Genomic DNA, 10,463 nt, shown 5'->3' on the forward strand with positions numbered 1-10,463 from the left:
TTTAGCTACCTTTTATCCATGCCTAGTATATATACATACATTACTGAGAAATCCCATGGACAGAGGAACCTGGCAGGCTAGAGTCCGTGGGGTTACAAAAGAGTCAAACACGGCTGAGTCCACAGCGACAACAAATTGCTGAGACGGACAGACATTATAGTTTTTGTTAGGTTTGATGGTACCCTCGTGGTGATTTCATTGACTATGTTATAAAAAACCAATAAATGAATAAATTCTTAAAAGGGAGGAAATGTATGAGTTAGTCATTGTTGTGATAGCGCTACATAACAAGTAACCCACAATTTCACTGGCTTACAGAATGACAATCGTTATAATAACAGTAGTGTTGATTTCTAACACAGGTGTCTTGCAGCGTTTGTGCTCTAGGCTGTGGGTTGACTTCACTTCTTGCCTTCTTATTCGAAGTCCTTAGATAAAGGAGTTGTAGTGTCTGGGTCATGCTTGTCTCGTAGTGAAAACTTGAAACTCCAGAGGCCAAGCAAAACCACCTCCGTACCTTTTAAAGCCTCTGCTTGGACGTTGCACGTGTGCTCGGCTGTGTCCGACTCTGCAGTCCTATTGACTGTAACCGCCAGGCTCCTCTGTCCATGAAATTTTCCTGGCAAGGACACGGGGTGGGTTGCCATTTCCTTCTCCAGGGGATCTTCCTGACCAACGGCTTGAATATGTGTCTCTTGTGTCTTCTACATTCATAGGCAGATTCTTTACTACTTTGCCAGCTAGGAATACAACGCTATATATATATCCATATGTTTGCTCTCTATTATCTGTTTCTGTTTTGCATATATATTTACGTATATTATTCTTTATCTCCACACATAAGTTTTATCATACAGTTTTTGTCTTTCTCTGCCTGACATATTTTACTAAGCATACTATTCTTTAGGCTCATCTACATGGCTTTAAATGGCAGAAATTCATTCTTTTTTATGACTGAGTAGTGGGCCTTCCCTGATAGCTCGGTTGGTAAAGAATCTGCCTGCAATACAGGAGACCCCAGTTCAATTCCTGGTTTGGAAGGATCTGCTGGAGAAGGGATATTCTTGGACTTCCCTTGTGCCTCAGCTGGTAGAGAATCCACCTGCAATGTAGAAGACCTAGGTTCAATCCCTGGGTTAGGAAGATCCTCTGGAGAAGGGAGAGGCTACCCACTCCAGTATTCTGGCCTGGAGAATTCCATGGACTATCCATAGGGTCTCAAAAAGTTGGACATGACTGAGAGAATTGCTTTCACTTTCAATGGCACAGAAGGGAGAGGCTAACAGGTATATGATTTACTCTTGTTAATTATCTTTTGAACAATAGACATAGGGTTAAATTAATGCATAACTAATCGAATTAAATAATAGATAGACAAATAGATAAATACATAAAAAGGATCAAGAATGAATACTGGTGAAATGTACATGGAACAAACTTTTAGATACACTTGACTTTGTTTTTCGTTCAATTGTATTTATTTATTTATTGGCTGTGCCTCGAGGCTTGTGGGGTCTTAGTTCTCTAACCAGAGATTGAACCTATGGGCCCCTTTGTGGAAGTTCACAGTCTTATCACTGGACCACTGGGGAAGTCCCACATTAGCCCAACTTTGAATGATTGAGGTCCATTAAAAGACAAGATAAAACAAAATGTTTCATTCATTTTACAGTTGTTTCTATTTCCCTTTATTTATTTATTTTACCATGGTTGATTTACACATTCTGCTGGGAATAAAGATTTAGACTTTTAATCTGTTGAGACTATTGAGTTGGAAAATTGTTAGTGAAGTAAAATAAGGTGTTCCTGGATTGTTTTGTTGCACATTTAAAATCTGAACAAATTCAAGAAACATTAAAGAACCAAGAATTGCCATTATGAGTGTGGATTTGCATGAAATCCCACAGTGAGGTCCCTTATAGATACAATGTTTTAGTTCTGAGAGAAATGAGCAAAAACCAGAAGTTAGTAATGTTCTTAAAGTCTTGCTCTATGGTTATTGAAGGATATTGATTCATTATTAATCAATCAATGAATTAACTAATAAATGTATAAATGAATAAAGAAGAATGTCCCAGGCCTAGATCATTGATGAGTACTCTGAGATGTCCAAACCAAGGATTTTGACTAACCCCTATAACTCTGAGGTTTTTAGAAACTAACCTAATTTACAGCTTTGGTGGGATATGAGATTATCACTGTAGTTAGGAATACAGGCATTGATAGATCTTAGGGGTAGATCCTTTTATTAGTGAATCAATAATGAGTAAATAAACACATTATTTAGTGAAAACAAAGAGATAGAATGAGATAACCACAACAATGAGAGTGCATAATGAGATATCAATTATTCTTGAAACATTTCTGTAAAGTTGAATTCCAATGAATAAAGGGATCAGGGTGTTTAACATGTTGATCAAGAGCCTATGGGCAGCTTTATGTAAGAGTCAGTGTTGTTCTGGGTTGGTGGTTGTTAATTTTATTAAGAAAGGGGAAAAATTGAAATACAATAATTGATCACAGAACTACTTAACTAAAGAGGATCAAGCATGGGCCAATATTAAGAATTCATGATATGAGAAGAGATAGTATTTAATCAGATTGTCTCAACCAATATCATTTTTTAAAAATATGTTTAGTTGTTATTCTTTGGGTGTTGAGTTTATGGGCAGATGTTAGTGTTATTTTGGACTGTTTCCTGTGGTACGTAGGTGATATTATTGTTAGCTAATGAAGGAGTGAGTGAGTGAAAGTCACTCAGTTGTGTCCAGCTCTTTGCAACCCCATGGACTATCCAGTCCATAGAATTTTCCAGGCCAGAATACTGGAGTGGGTAGCCTTTCCCTTCTTCAGGGGATCTTCCTAACCCAGGGATCTCGCCCAGGTCTCCCACACTGCAGGTGGATTCTTTACCAGCTGAGGTGCAAGGGAAGCCTAAGAATACTGGAGTGGGTAGCCTCTCCCTTCTCCAGAGGATCTTCCCAACCCAGGAATCAAACCGTGATCTCCTGCATTCCAGGCAGATTCTTTACCAACTGAGCTATCAGGGAAGCCCCAGTGAAGGAAGAGGTTATTTAAAAGAGGGCAGACATATACCAGTGCGGATATTGTATCATTAAAAATCATATATTAATCTAACTATACTTTTCTGATGTTATATAAATAAAAGGGGATTGGGCTATGCCCACTTTAGGTAAAGAACTGTAGAGACAGTTATATATATCTATACAGATATATATCTAAAACACTACAATAGTGTTTGAGAACACTTTGCATTTGTTTTGAAAAAAAAATGGACAAGTTATTCCACAAGTAAACAAATAAAAAATAAATACATGAATGAAGTCATAAAGTAAGGTCGAGCATGGTGAGAGAAAATGTGAAGAAAGAATGATGTAAATTTACCACACTCAAATCAAGGAAGACCTATAAAGATGATCATGTAGGCTCTTAACTATGTGGGTAGGGTTTGATAGAATTAGGAACAGACATAGTTCTTAATTATTATACTAGAATATAGATGTAGCAGTTGTCATCATTTCGTACATTAATAATTTAAAAAATAAAAGAGAGCCATTCTTGGGATAATTGAATGTGATTAGAAGGAGATTTTATAACAGATTTGTTTCAGCAAGACTAAGGTCTCTTAAAATAATTTACACTGCATCTTCAGTTTTCTAAAACCCGTGTTTTACTCCACAGATTCAACATACCTAATCTGATTTACTCATTACCAGTGATGACCATCTTGTCTGTCACTTCTGTGGATAGAAAGCAACGGGACTCATGTAAGTAACAACGTTTGTGTTCTTGGTTTGAAGGTAATTCATGTGGTCCATGGAACTGTTTCAGAGGAATGAGTGGCTACTGCAAAGTCAGAGGAAGCCACATATGGACCAGTGCTGAGGATGGTCATGAACCAGGGATTAAGAGCGATCCCTATTAGTGCAACAGAGGTCCATGAAAAATGAAGTTTGAGGTTTTGCATCATTTTTGCAGTTGCTTCGTATTCCATTTTACTTTTGTACCACATTGTAGGAGTATTTCTCAGTTGATGACAGTCTAGGTTGTTAAATCCTGGAGGAGGGAGCACCTAGCCAGATAGAAAGTACTGTTGATCCTCTAGTTGTGGGGTAAGATAGTAAGTTCATTGTACTACTTCTAAAATACAAAGAAATTACATGAAAGCTGAGCAAGTAGAGAGTCATAAAACACATGGGAAGGGTATGAAGCAAGGTTATTGATTAATCTATATTGAAACACTGAGATTCAATTAAAAATAGACCTCATTTGTTAACTCTGTGCGAAATAAATAGTTGTAAACAGCTCTGTGCAATATTCAAAGATCTTGCTCTTAGGTTTTTGTGATTCACAGAAAACAATTTTTTTAAAAAATCAATGAAACCATGAATGAAATGATAAATAATGAATGCATAAATAATCCATAAGCAATGTATAAGTAGATAAATAAAGAGTATTGAAGTAAATAAAAAAAGAGTATTGAGCTTGGATCAGTGATGAGAGTTCTGGGGTATATGAATCAAGAGTTTTGATTAAACCCTAACTCTGAGGTCCATTAGATAAAGAGTTGGTTTTTTCCCTTTTAGGGGATAGAGTTTAGGGAAAATTGGGGATCTGTTCTTGAGTCTTAGTGGTTCCTCATTATGGTGTTTATTGATGTAAATGAATCAGTGAACGCATGAATGAATACATAAATATGTAAGTGAATGAAGACAAAAAGGGTCACACGTGGGTATCCATGTTGGCATTCAGAGTTGGTGGGAGGATGATACAGTCATATATTTCTGTGGGTAATAAGCCTGGTGGAAATTGTTAGCATTTTTGGTATTCAAGTATACAGTGTATAGATTCTCAGGTAATTGAGATAATATGATTTATCTTGAATGATTATTTTAAAAAGGCAAACTATGAACAAAGACAGAGTACGTGTTCTGAACTAAGGTTTATCGCTAATACTGATCTATCCTACTGATGTTCATATGAATAAAATAGGACCTAGTTTCTTCCTTCTAAGTCACATGGAGACTTATGCATGTGAAAATGGTGTTTCAGTTCTGGGTTTCAGTTGGAGAGTTTAATACTTCATATATATATACACACATATATATATAATTTTATTATAGTTTATATTCACAGTATATGTTTTATTACATATTTGATATTTATACAATATATTTTATATCTTACTATAAGTGATATATTTTTTAGGAAAATAAATCGATGGTCAGATTATTCCATCACAAACTAAATATATAAATGAAAGGCTTTGTAAAGGCATAGAGTAAGATAAAGCTAGGATTATTTGTGAGAATGTGCCATAACACTAGTTTTAAAAAGCTATCCAATTCTGCACAAAATCCATGAAAATAATTAGTAGGCCATTAACTTAAGAGCAGAGAATATACAACTATGCACCTGTGATATCTAAAACCTCTGTTCTTGACTTGGGTATTGGATTCAGTGATGCTTATTACTACATAGCTTAAAATGAAAACTCAAATAAGTTGATAAATAAAAAGGATTGCAGCTTTTCTACCAATTATGAGAATGTGATATGATTCAAGTTTATGATTAATCTGGCAGTGCAAAGCTCACATCCCTTTAAAAACATCTACTGTAGACTGTGTGGACTTGGCTTTTCCTCTACTGCATGAACATACCACAGCCAACTCAAGTATTCTCTAATGGCCAGTCTCTTAGCAGTTGCCATTGTCAGTAAAAAGCACAAAGATCAATATAAATAACTTGAAGTTCATGTTCTCAATTTGGGAAGTTTGTTCATGGATTTTCAAGGAATTATTTTTTTAAAAAACTGGTTTCACTTATATAAATAAAATTAAAGAACACCAAATGTTGATCAAGAGGGGGATGTTATGCACTGAGGTTCATGATTAATAATTTTTAGGGCCACATAATGTCCCATTTTAGTAGGACCCCGAAGTATATTTAGACATCCAGTCCTTGAGGAAGATCAAGATCGTTTATTTGCTGAGGATGGAGAACTCAGAAAGAAAATTACATTGTTATAGTTGTAAGGGAAGATGGCGGTTCATAGTTTTTTATTCTACTACCTTTAAAATATGGACAGATTGGGTAAAGAGATAAGCAGAAGCCTATTATCAATATGGTTTTGCTTTGAAACACACCTGTTGATGATCTGTTTGTGCAACATGGAGGTGCATTGAAAGAAGACAGTAAATGTATTAGTTCTGTGTGACAAATAATAAGTAGACTCAACTTAGTAACTATCACTCATCTTGTTCTTGGCATTTATAATTCATGGATATTGCTTGTATTATAATTTATTCATGTAAAAATGATCTTGAAGGAATGATGTGAATGAAGAAGATAAAAATGCAAGTCTGGATCCATGATGAGTGTCTTGGACTGTCTGACTTGATTAAACTTGATTAAACTCTGTAGCTCTGAGGTCGTTATCAGAGGAGATCTAGTTATTCCCTCTAGATAAAGGTGCTTGTGGCATAAGAAAGGAGCATTCAGGATTTTGTTCTTAGGCTCTGTGTTCCTTGGGTATGGATTTTATTATAAGTGAAGTAATGCATGAGTAGAGAAAGTCAGGAAGGAAGGAATGAAGACAGGAAAGCCATACATTGTTCATTTATGAGAATATGTTTTCAAATATTTCTGAAGCACTGAGGTCTAGGAAAATAAATATATCAAGATTTCACCTCTTTTGGCAGGGAGCAAATAGACAAGTATGTCCAAGATTGAATACTGTTATGATGGATTGATGGGTTGATGGCTGGTTGCTGATTGTTTATTTTGTTAAGAAAAGGGCGAAATGTTTGCACAAATAATTAAATATCAAATAGAAAGAAAATCATGGACCAGTGATGCGAATAAGTCCTATAACAAGAGTTATGGCTAATTTAAGATGGTTGACTGTGAGTATATGATCACATGCTAATATTACTGGAAAGTTTTTGTCCAGTGAGTTATAATTATAATAGTGACATGTTGTAATTATATATTGCTGTTAGTGAATGAATGAATGGATTCATATTTTACTTGAAAGATGCAAATCGCACACCAATGAGGCGCTCTATTATGGAATAAACATAGTGATTATCCTGTTTTCCACAGTTGACTTTCATACTTAAAAAAAAAATCCAGGCTTTTCTTGTTTTGCATAATGTGCACATAGACAGATGCACATAATAGTATTTTGTTTCTGGGTTGCTGCCCATTTTAGCATTTTCTGTTTTCTTTATAAAATGAGCAGCTGGTGAACTTATTCCACGAGTAATTAAATGAATGAATGAATGAGTGAGTGAATGAATACATAAAGACAAGTCAAGCTTGGGCCATGAAAAACAAAGATTAAAATTTATCTGATTTGCACAAGAAAGATTCATTAAGAAGAAAATCTGACTTTAAAGTTCTGACCTGTGGGTTAGATTGTGGATTCAGGGGTGTTCAGTATATAGCTTAAAATGAAAATTAAATAATTGAGTAAATAAAAAATAGTGATGTTCCTGGGTCAAAGACATGAAACAGGCCTTAGGGCTCATCTAGAACTCTGCAATTAGTATCCTCTAAACATACCTAAATTCATGATTTTTCATTATTTTTAAAGCTTCCATTTCACTTCAGAATTAATACACCGTAACTGACTTAATCGTATCTAATGAAGAAGCATTTGGGTGATATTACTCTGTTTAAGAAGCATATATACCAAGTTGGGTAACATTCCAAGTTTATCTTCTTGGTTAGGAGAATTTGTTCATTGTTCACTGAAATATTTCAAAAAATATTAGATAGCTACATAAAAGTATAAAATTAAAGAATGCTGTACAGTACCAGTGACAGACTAGCTAATGAACCATAGGTGATAATGTTTAATTCAATTTTGTACAACTGATGAGTCCTCCAAAAATTTGGAAAATGCTTCACATATTTTGAGGATGTTTGCTATTCTTTTATATTTACATGACAGTTGATTTCAACATTTTCCCTTCAAAAGATCTCCATGGGAGGGAGCACGTATGTCCACATTGAGGGTCATTGGAAAAGGAGGTCTCATGTTAGTAGTTCTATAGGAAATGAGCATGTAGATAGATCTTAGTAGCATTCAAGAATCATACTTTGAAGATTTTATGTTGTATGTGTAGTGATTGTGTTATTACTGGACTAGTGAGTGAATCAATACACAAAGGGGTAAATGGTTGAGGAAAATGAGTGCTGAGCTTGGACCCATCAATGATGACTCCTAGAGTGAGGGTTAGGTCTGAATCCAAAATTGTAATTAATTCCTATCTTGAAATCGGTGGCCTTTTGAGAAAAAGGCGGAAGGTAAACTCTTTGGGAAATGAAATCAGAAATGGATAAATAAGTATATAAATGAAGATAAGGAGGGCCATGCAGAGACCAATTATGGAATTATGCAATAAAGCAGAGATTATCATTAGTGCATGTTTGAAACATGGGGTTCTGTAGATGACCAGATAAAAGCTCTGAACTCATCCACGGGGACAATCCAGAGATAACGAAGAGTCCAGGTGGCTGCTTTCATTGCTGGTTTTGCTGGTTTAATAAGAGAACAACAAAAAAAGTTTACATCAAGAGTTGCTTACATAGTTGTTTTATTGCGAGAAGGCCAAACATAAAGCAAAATTAGACTTCGTCATATGATCAGAGTTAAGATTAATCTATCTCTATTCACTGAGTTTTATTTAAAAAACATCAAAAGAGGATTTAGTCAGTTACGTCAATAGGCTATGAGCATTAAGAAGGATATCCAGTGCTCTTATGCAGTACTTTGGTGTTTTTTCATTGATCTTGATATATTGTTACAAGAGAAGAAAGGAATGCATTTTATATATAGACTAGTTATTCAAAAGAAGACTAAAGAGGGGCCAGGGAGGAACATGTGTCTGGAACCAGATCTAATGTGTACTCCGGATATATCCAAATACTGTCAAGATAAAGAAGGAGAACTCTGGGTTCCTCCCCACTTTGGCTAAGAACACATACAAAATTTACATGGAGAAATTCTTTAGACAAATTTGTAAATAATCTATTTCATCCCTAGTTATATACAGAAATCAATAAATGAATCACTAGACATTATAACTCAGAAAAAATCATGTGAACTGGTGAGAATATGCTGTAAAATAAAGATCTGCACTTATCCAATGCTGCACAGGTGAGGTCCATTGTAAGCAATCACCAAGTTGTTGGATTTATGGATAGGGAGTATGTAGACACATACTCGGAGAAGGCAGTGGCACCCCACTCCAGTACTCTGGCCTGGAAAATCCCATGGATGGAGGAGCCTGGTAGGCTGCAGTCCATGGGGTCGCTAAGAGTCGGACACGACTGAGCGACTTCCCTTTGACTTTTCACTTTCATGCATTGGAGAAGGAAATGGCAACCCACTCCAGTGTTCTTGCCTGGAGAATCCCAGGGACGGGGGAGCCTGGTGGGCTGCCGTCTATGGGGTCGCACAGAGTCGGACACGACTGAAGCGACTTAGCAGCAGCAGCAGACACATATTTATAATTGATAAAGGTTTGTAGTCTCACACTGGTATTCACTGTATTATTTAAAAATAAAAATTAAGTGAGTCAATAAAGAGTGCCATTCTTGGGCAATGATGAGATTATTAAATGACCAAAGTTTATATTAATAATCAACACTGAAAAACTAACTTCCATTAAAGAAAACTGTTTGAAAGTCTACATTTTCACCAGGTGAGCATACTACAGATGATTTAACCATTATCTAGTGCTGAAGATCTTGGCTTTTACACACTTGGTGGGTAAGGACAGAACAGTGATGTAAGTGACAGAGTTTATGTTCTTGGGTTGAGAGGTTAGTTTATGGGCGTCACTTAAAATTTTCAAAGTAATAAATGGATATATTAATAAATAAAACCAAGTAACACCAACGTGGGCCAGAATTGGGGATTATGATTGATTAATTTTTTAGGTCTCTTAAAATTCAATAAAAAAGATGCAGGTGTTTTCTTCATTTCCAGGGCTGCTTTACCTTGCGTTTTAGTTTGGCAGTGCATTTCAAGTACTGCTCAATTGGTAAAGATTTAGGCTGTTCATTTTTTGACAGAGGAGCACACTGGAAGATGGACAAAATTGTCTAGTTGTGGAGTGAGATTATGCATCCCTAAGTCGTTCATTGCGTTGTCTTTAAATGAAAAAGGCCAAGCTAATGGACTAATGGGACTCATATGATGCAAGGGTGCTGATTAATTTATATGTGCAAAAAGCAAATATATAAGAATATTGAAAAAATGTTGTCTTTTGGCACAGTGGGAAGTGGGCATATATAGATGGTTATTAGTGATAGTCAAAGATGTTGTTCTTGGGGTTTTTGATTCATGAGGATGGATTATATTATTATTAGTGAATCATTATATAAAAGAATAAACAATACATAAAAAAGGAAGAAAAAGATGTTCAATA

General features: G+C 35.5%; 1 non-coding gene across 1 annotated transcript; it reads left to right on the top strand.

Moving 5' to 3' along the window:
- Nucleotides 1-4,507: 4,507 nt before the first annotated feature.
- Nucleotides 4,508-4,577, top strand: LOC113880181. The gene has a single exon (XR_003507648.1). It is a non-coding gene; the product is annotated as a small nucleolar RNA SNORD113/SNORD114 family (small nucleolar RNA).
- The last annotated feature ends 5,886 nt before the right edge of the window (nt 4,578-10,463 follow it).

The sequence above is a fragment of the Bos indicus x Bos taurus genome, chromosome 21, assembly GCF_003369695.1.
Source record: "Bos indicus x Bos taurus breed Angus x Brahman F1 hybrid chromosome 21, Bos_hybrid_MaternalHap_v2.0, whole genome shotgun sequence".
NCBI lineage: Eukaryota > Metazoa > Chordata > Mammalia > Artiodactyla > Bovidae > Bos > Bos indicus x Bos taurus.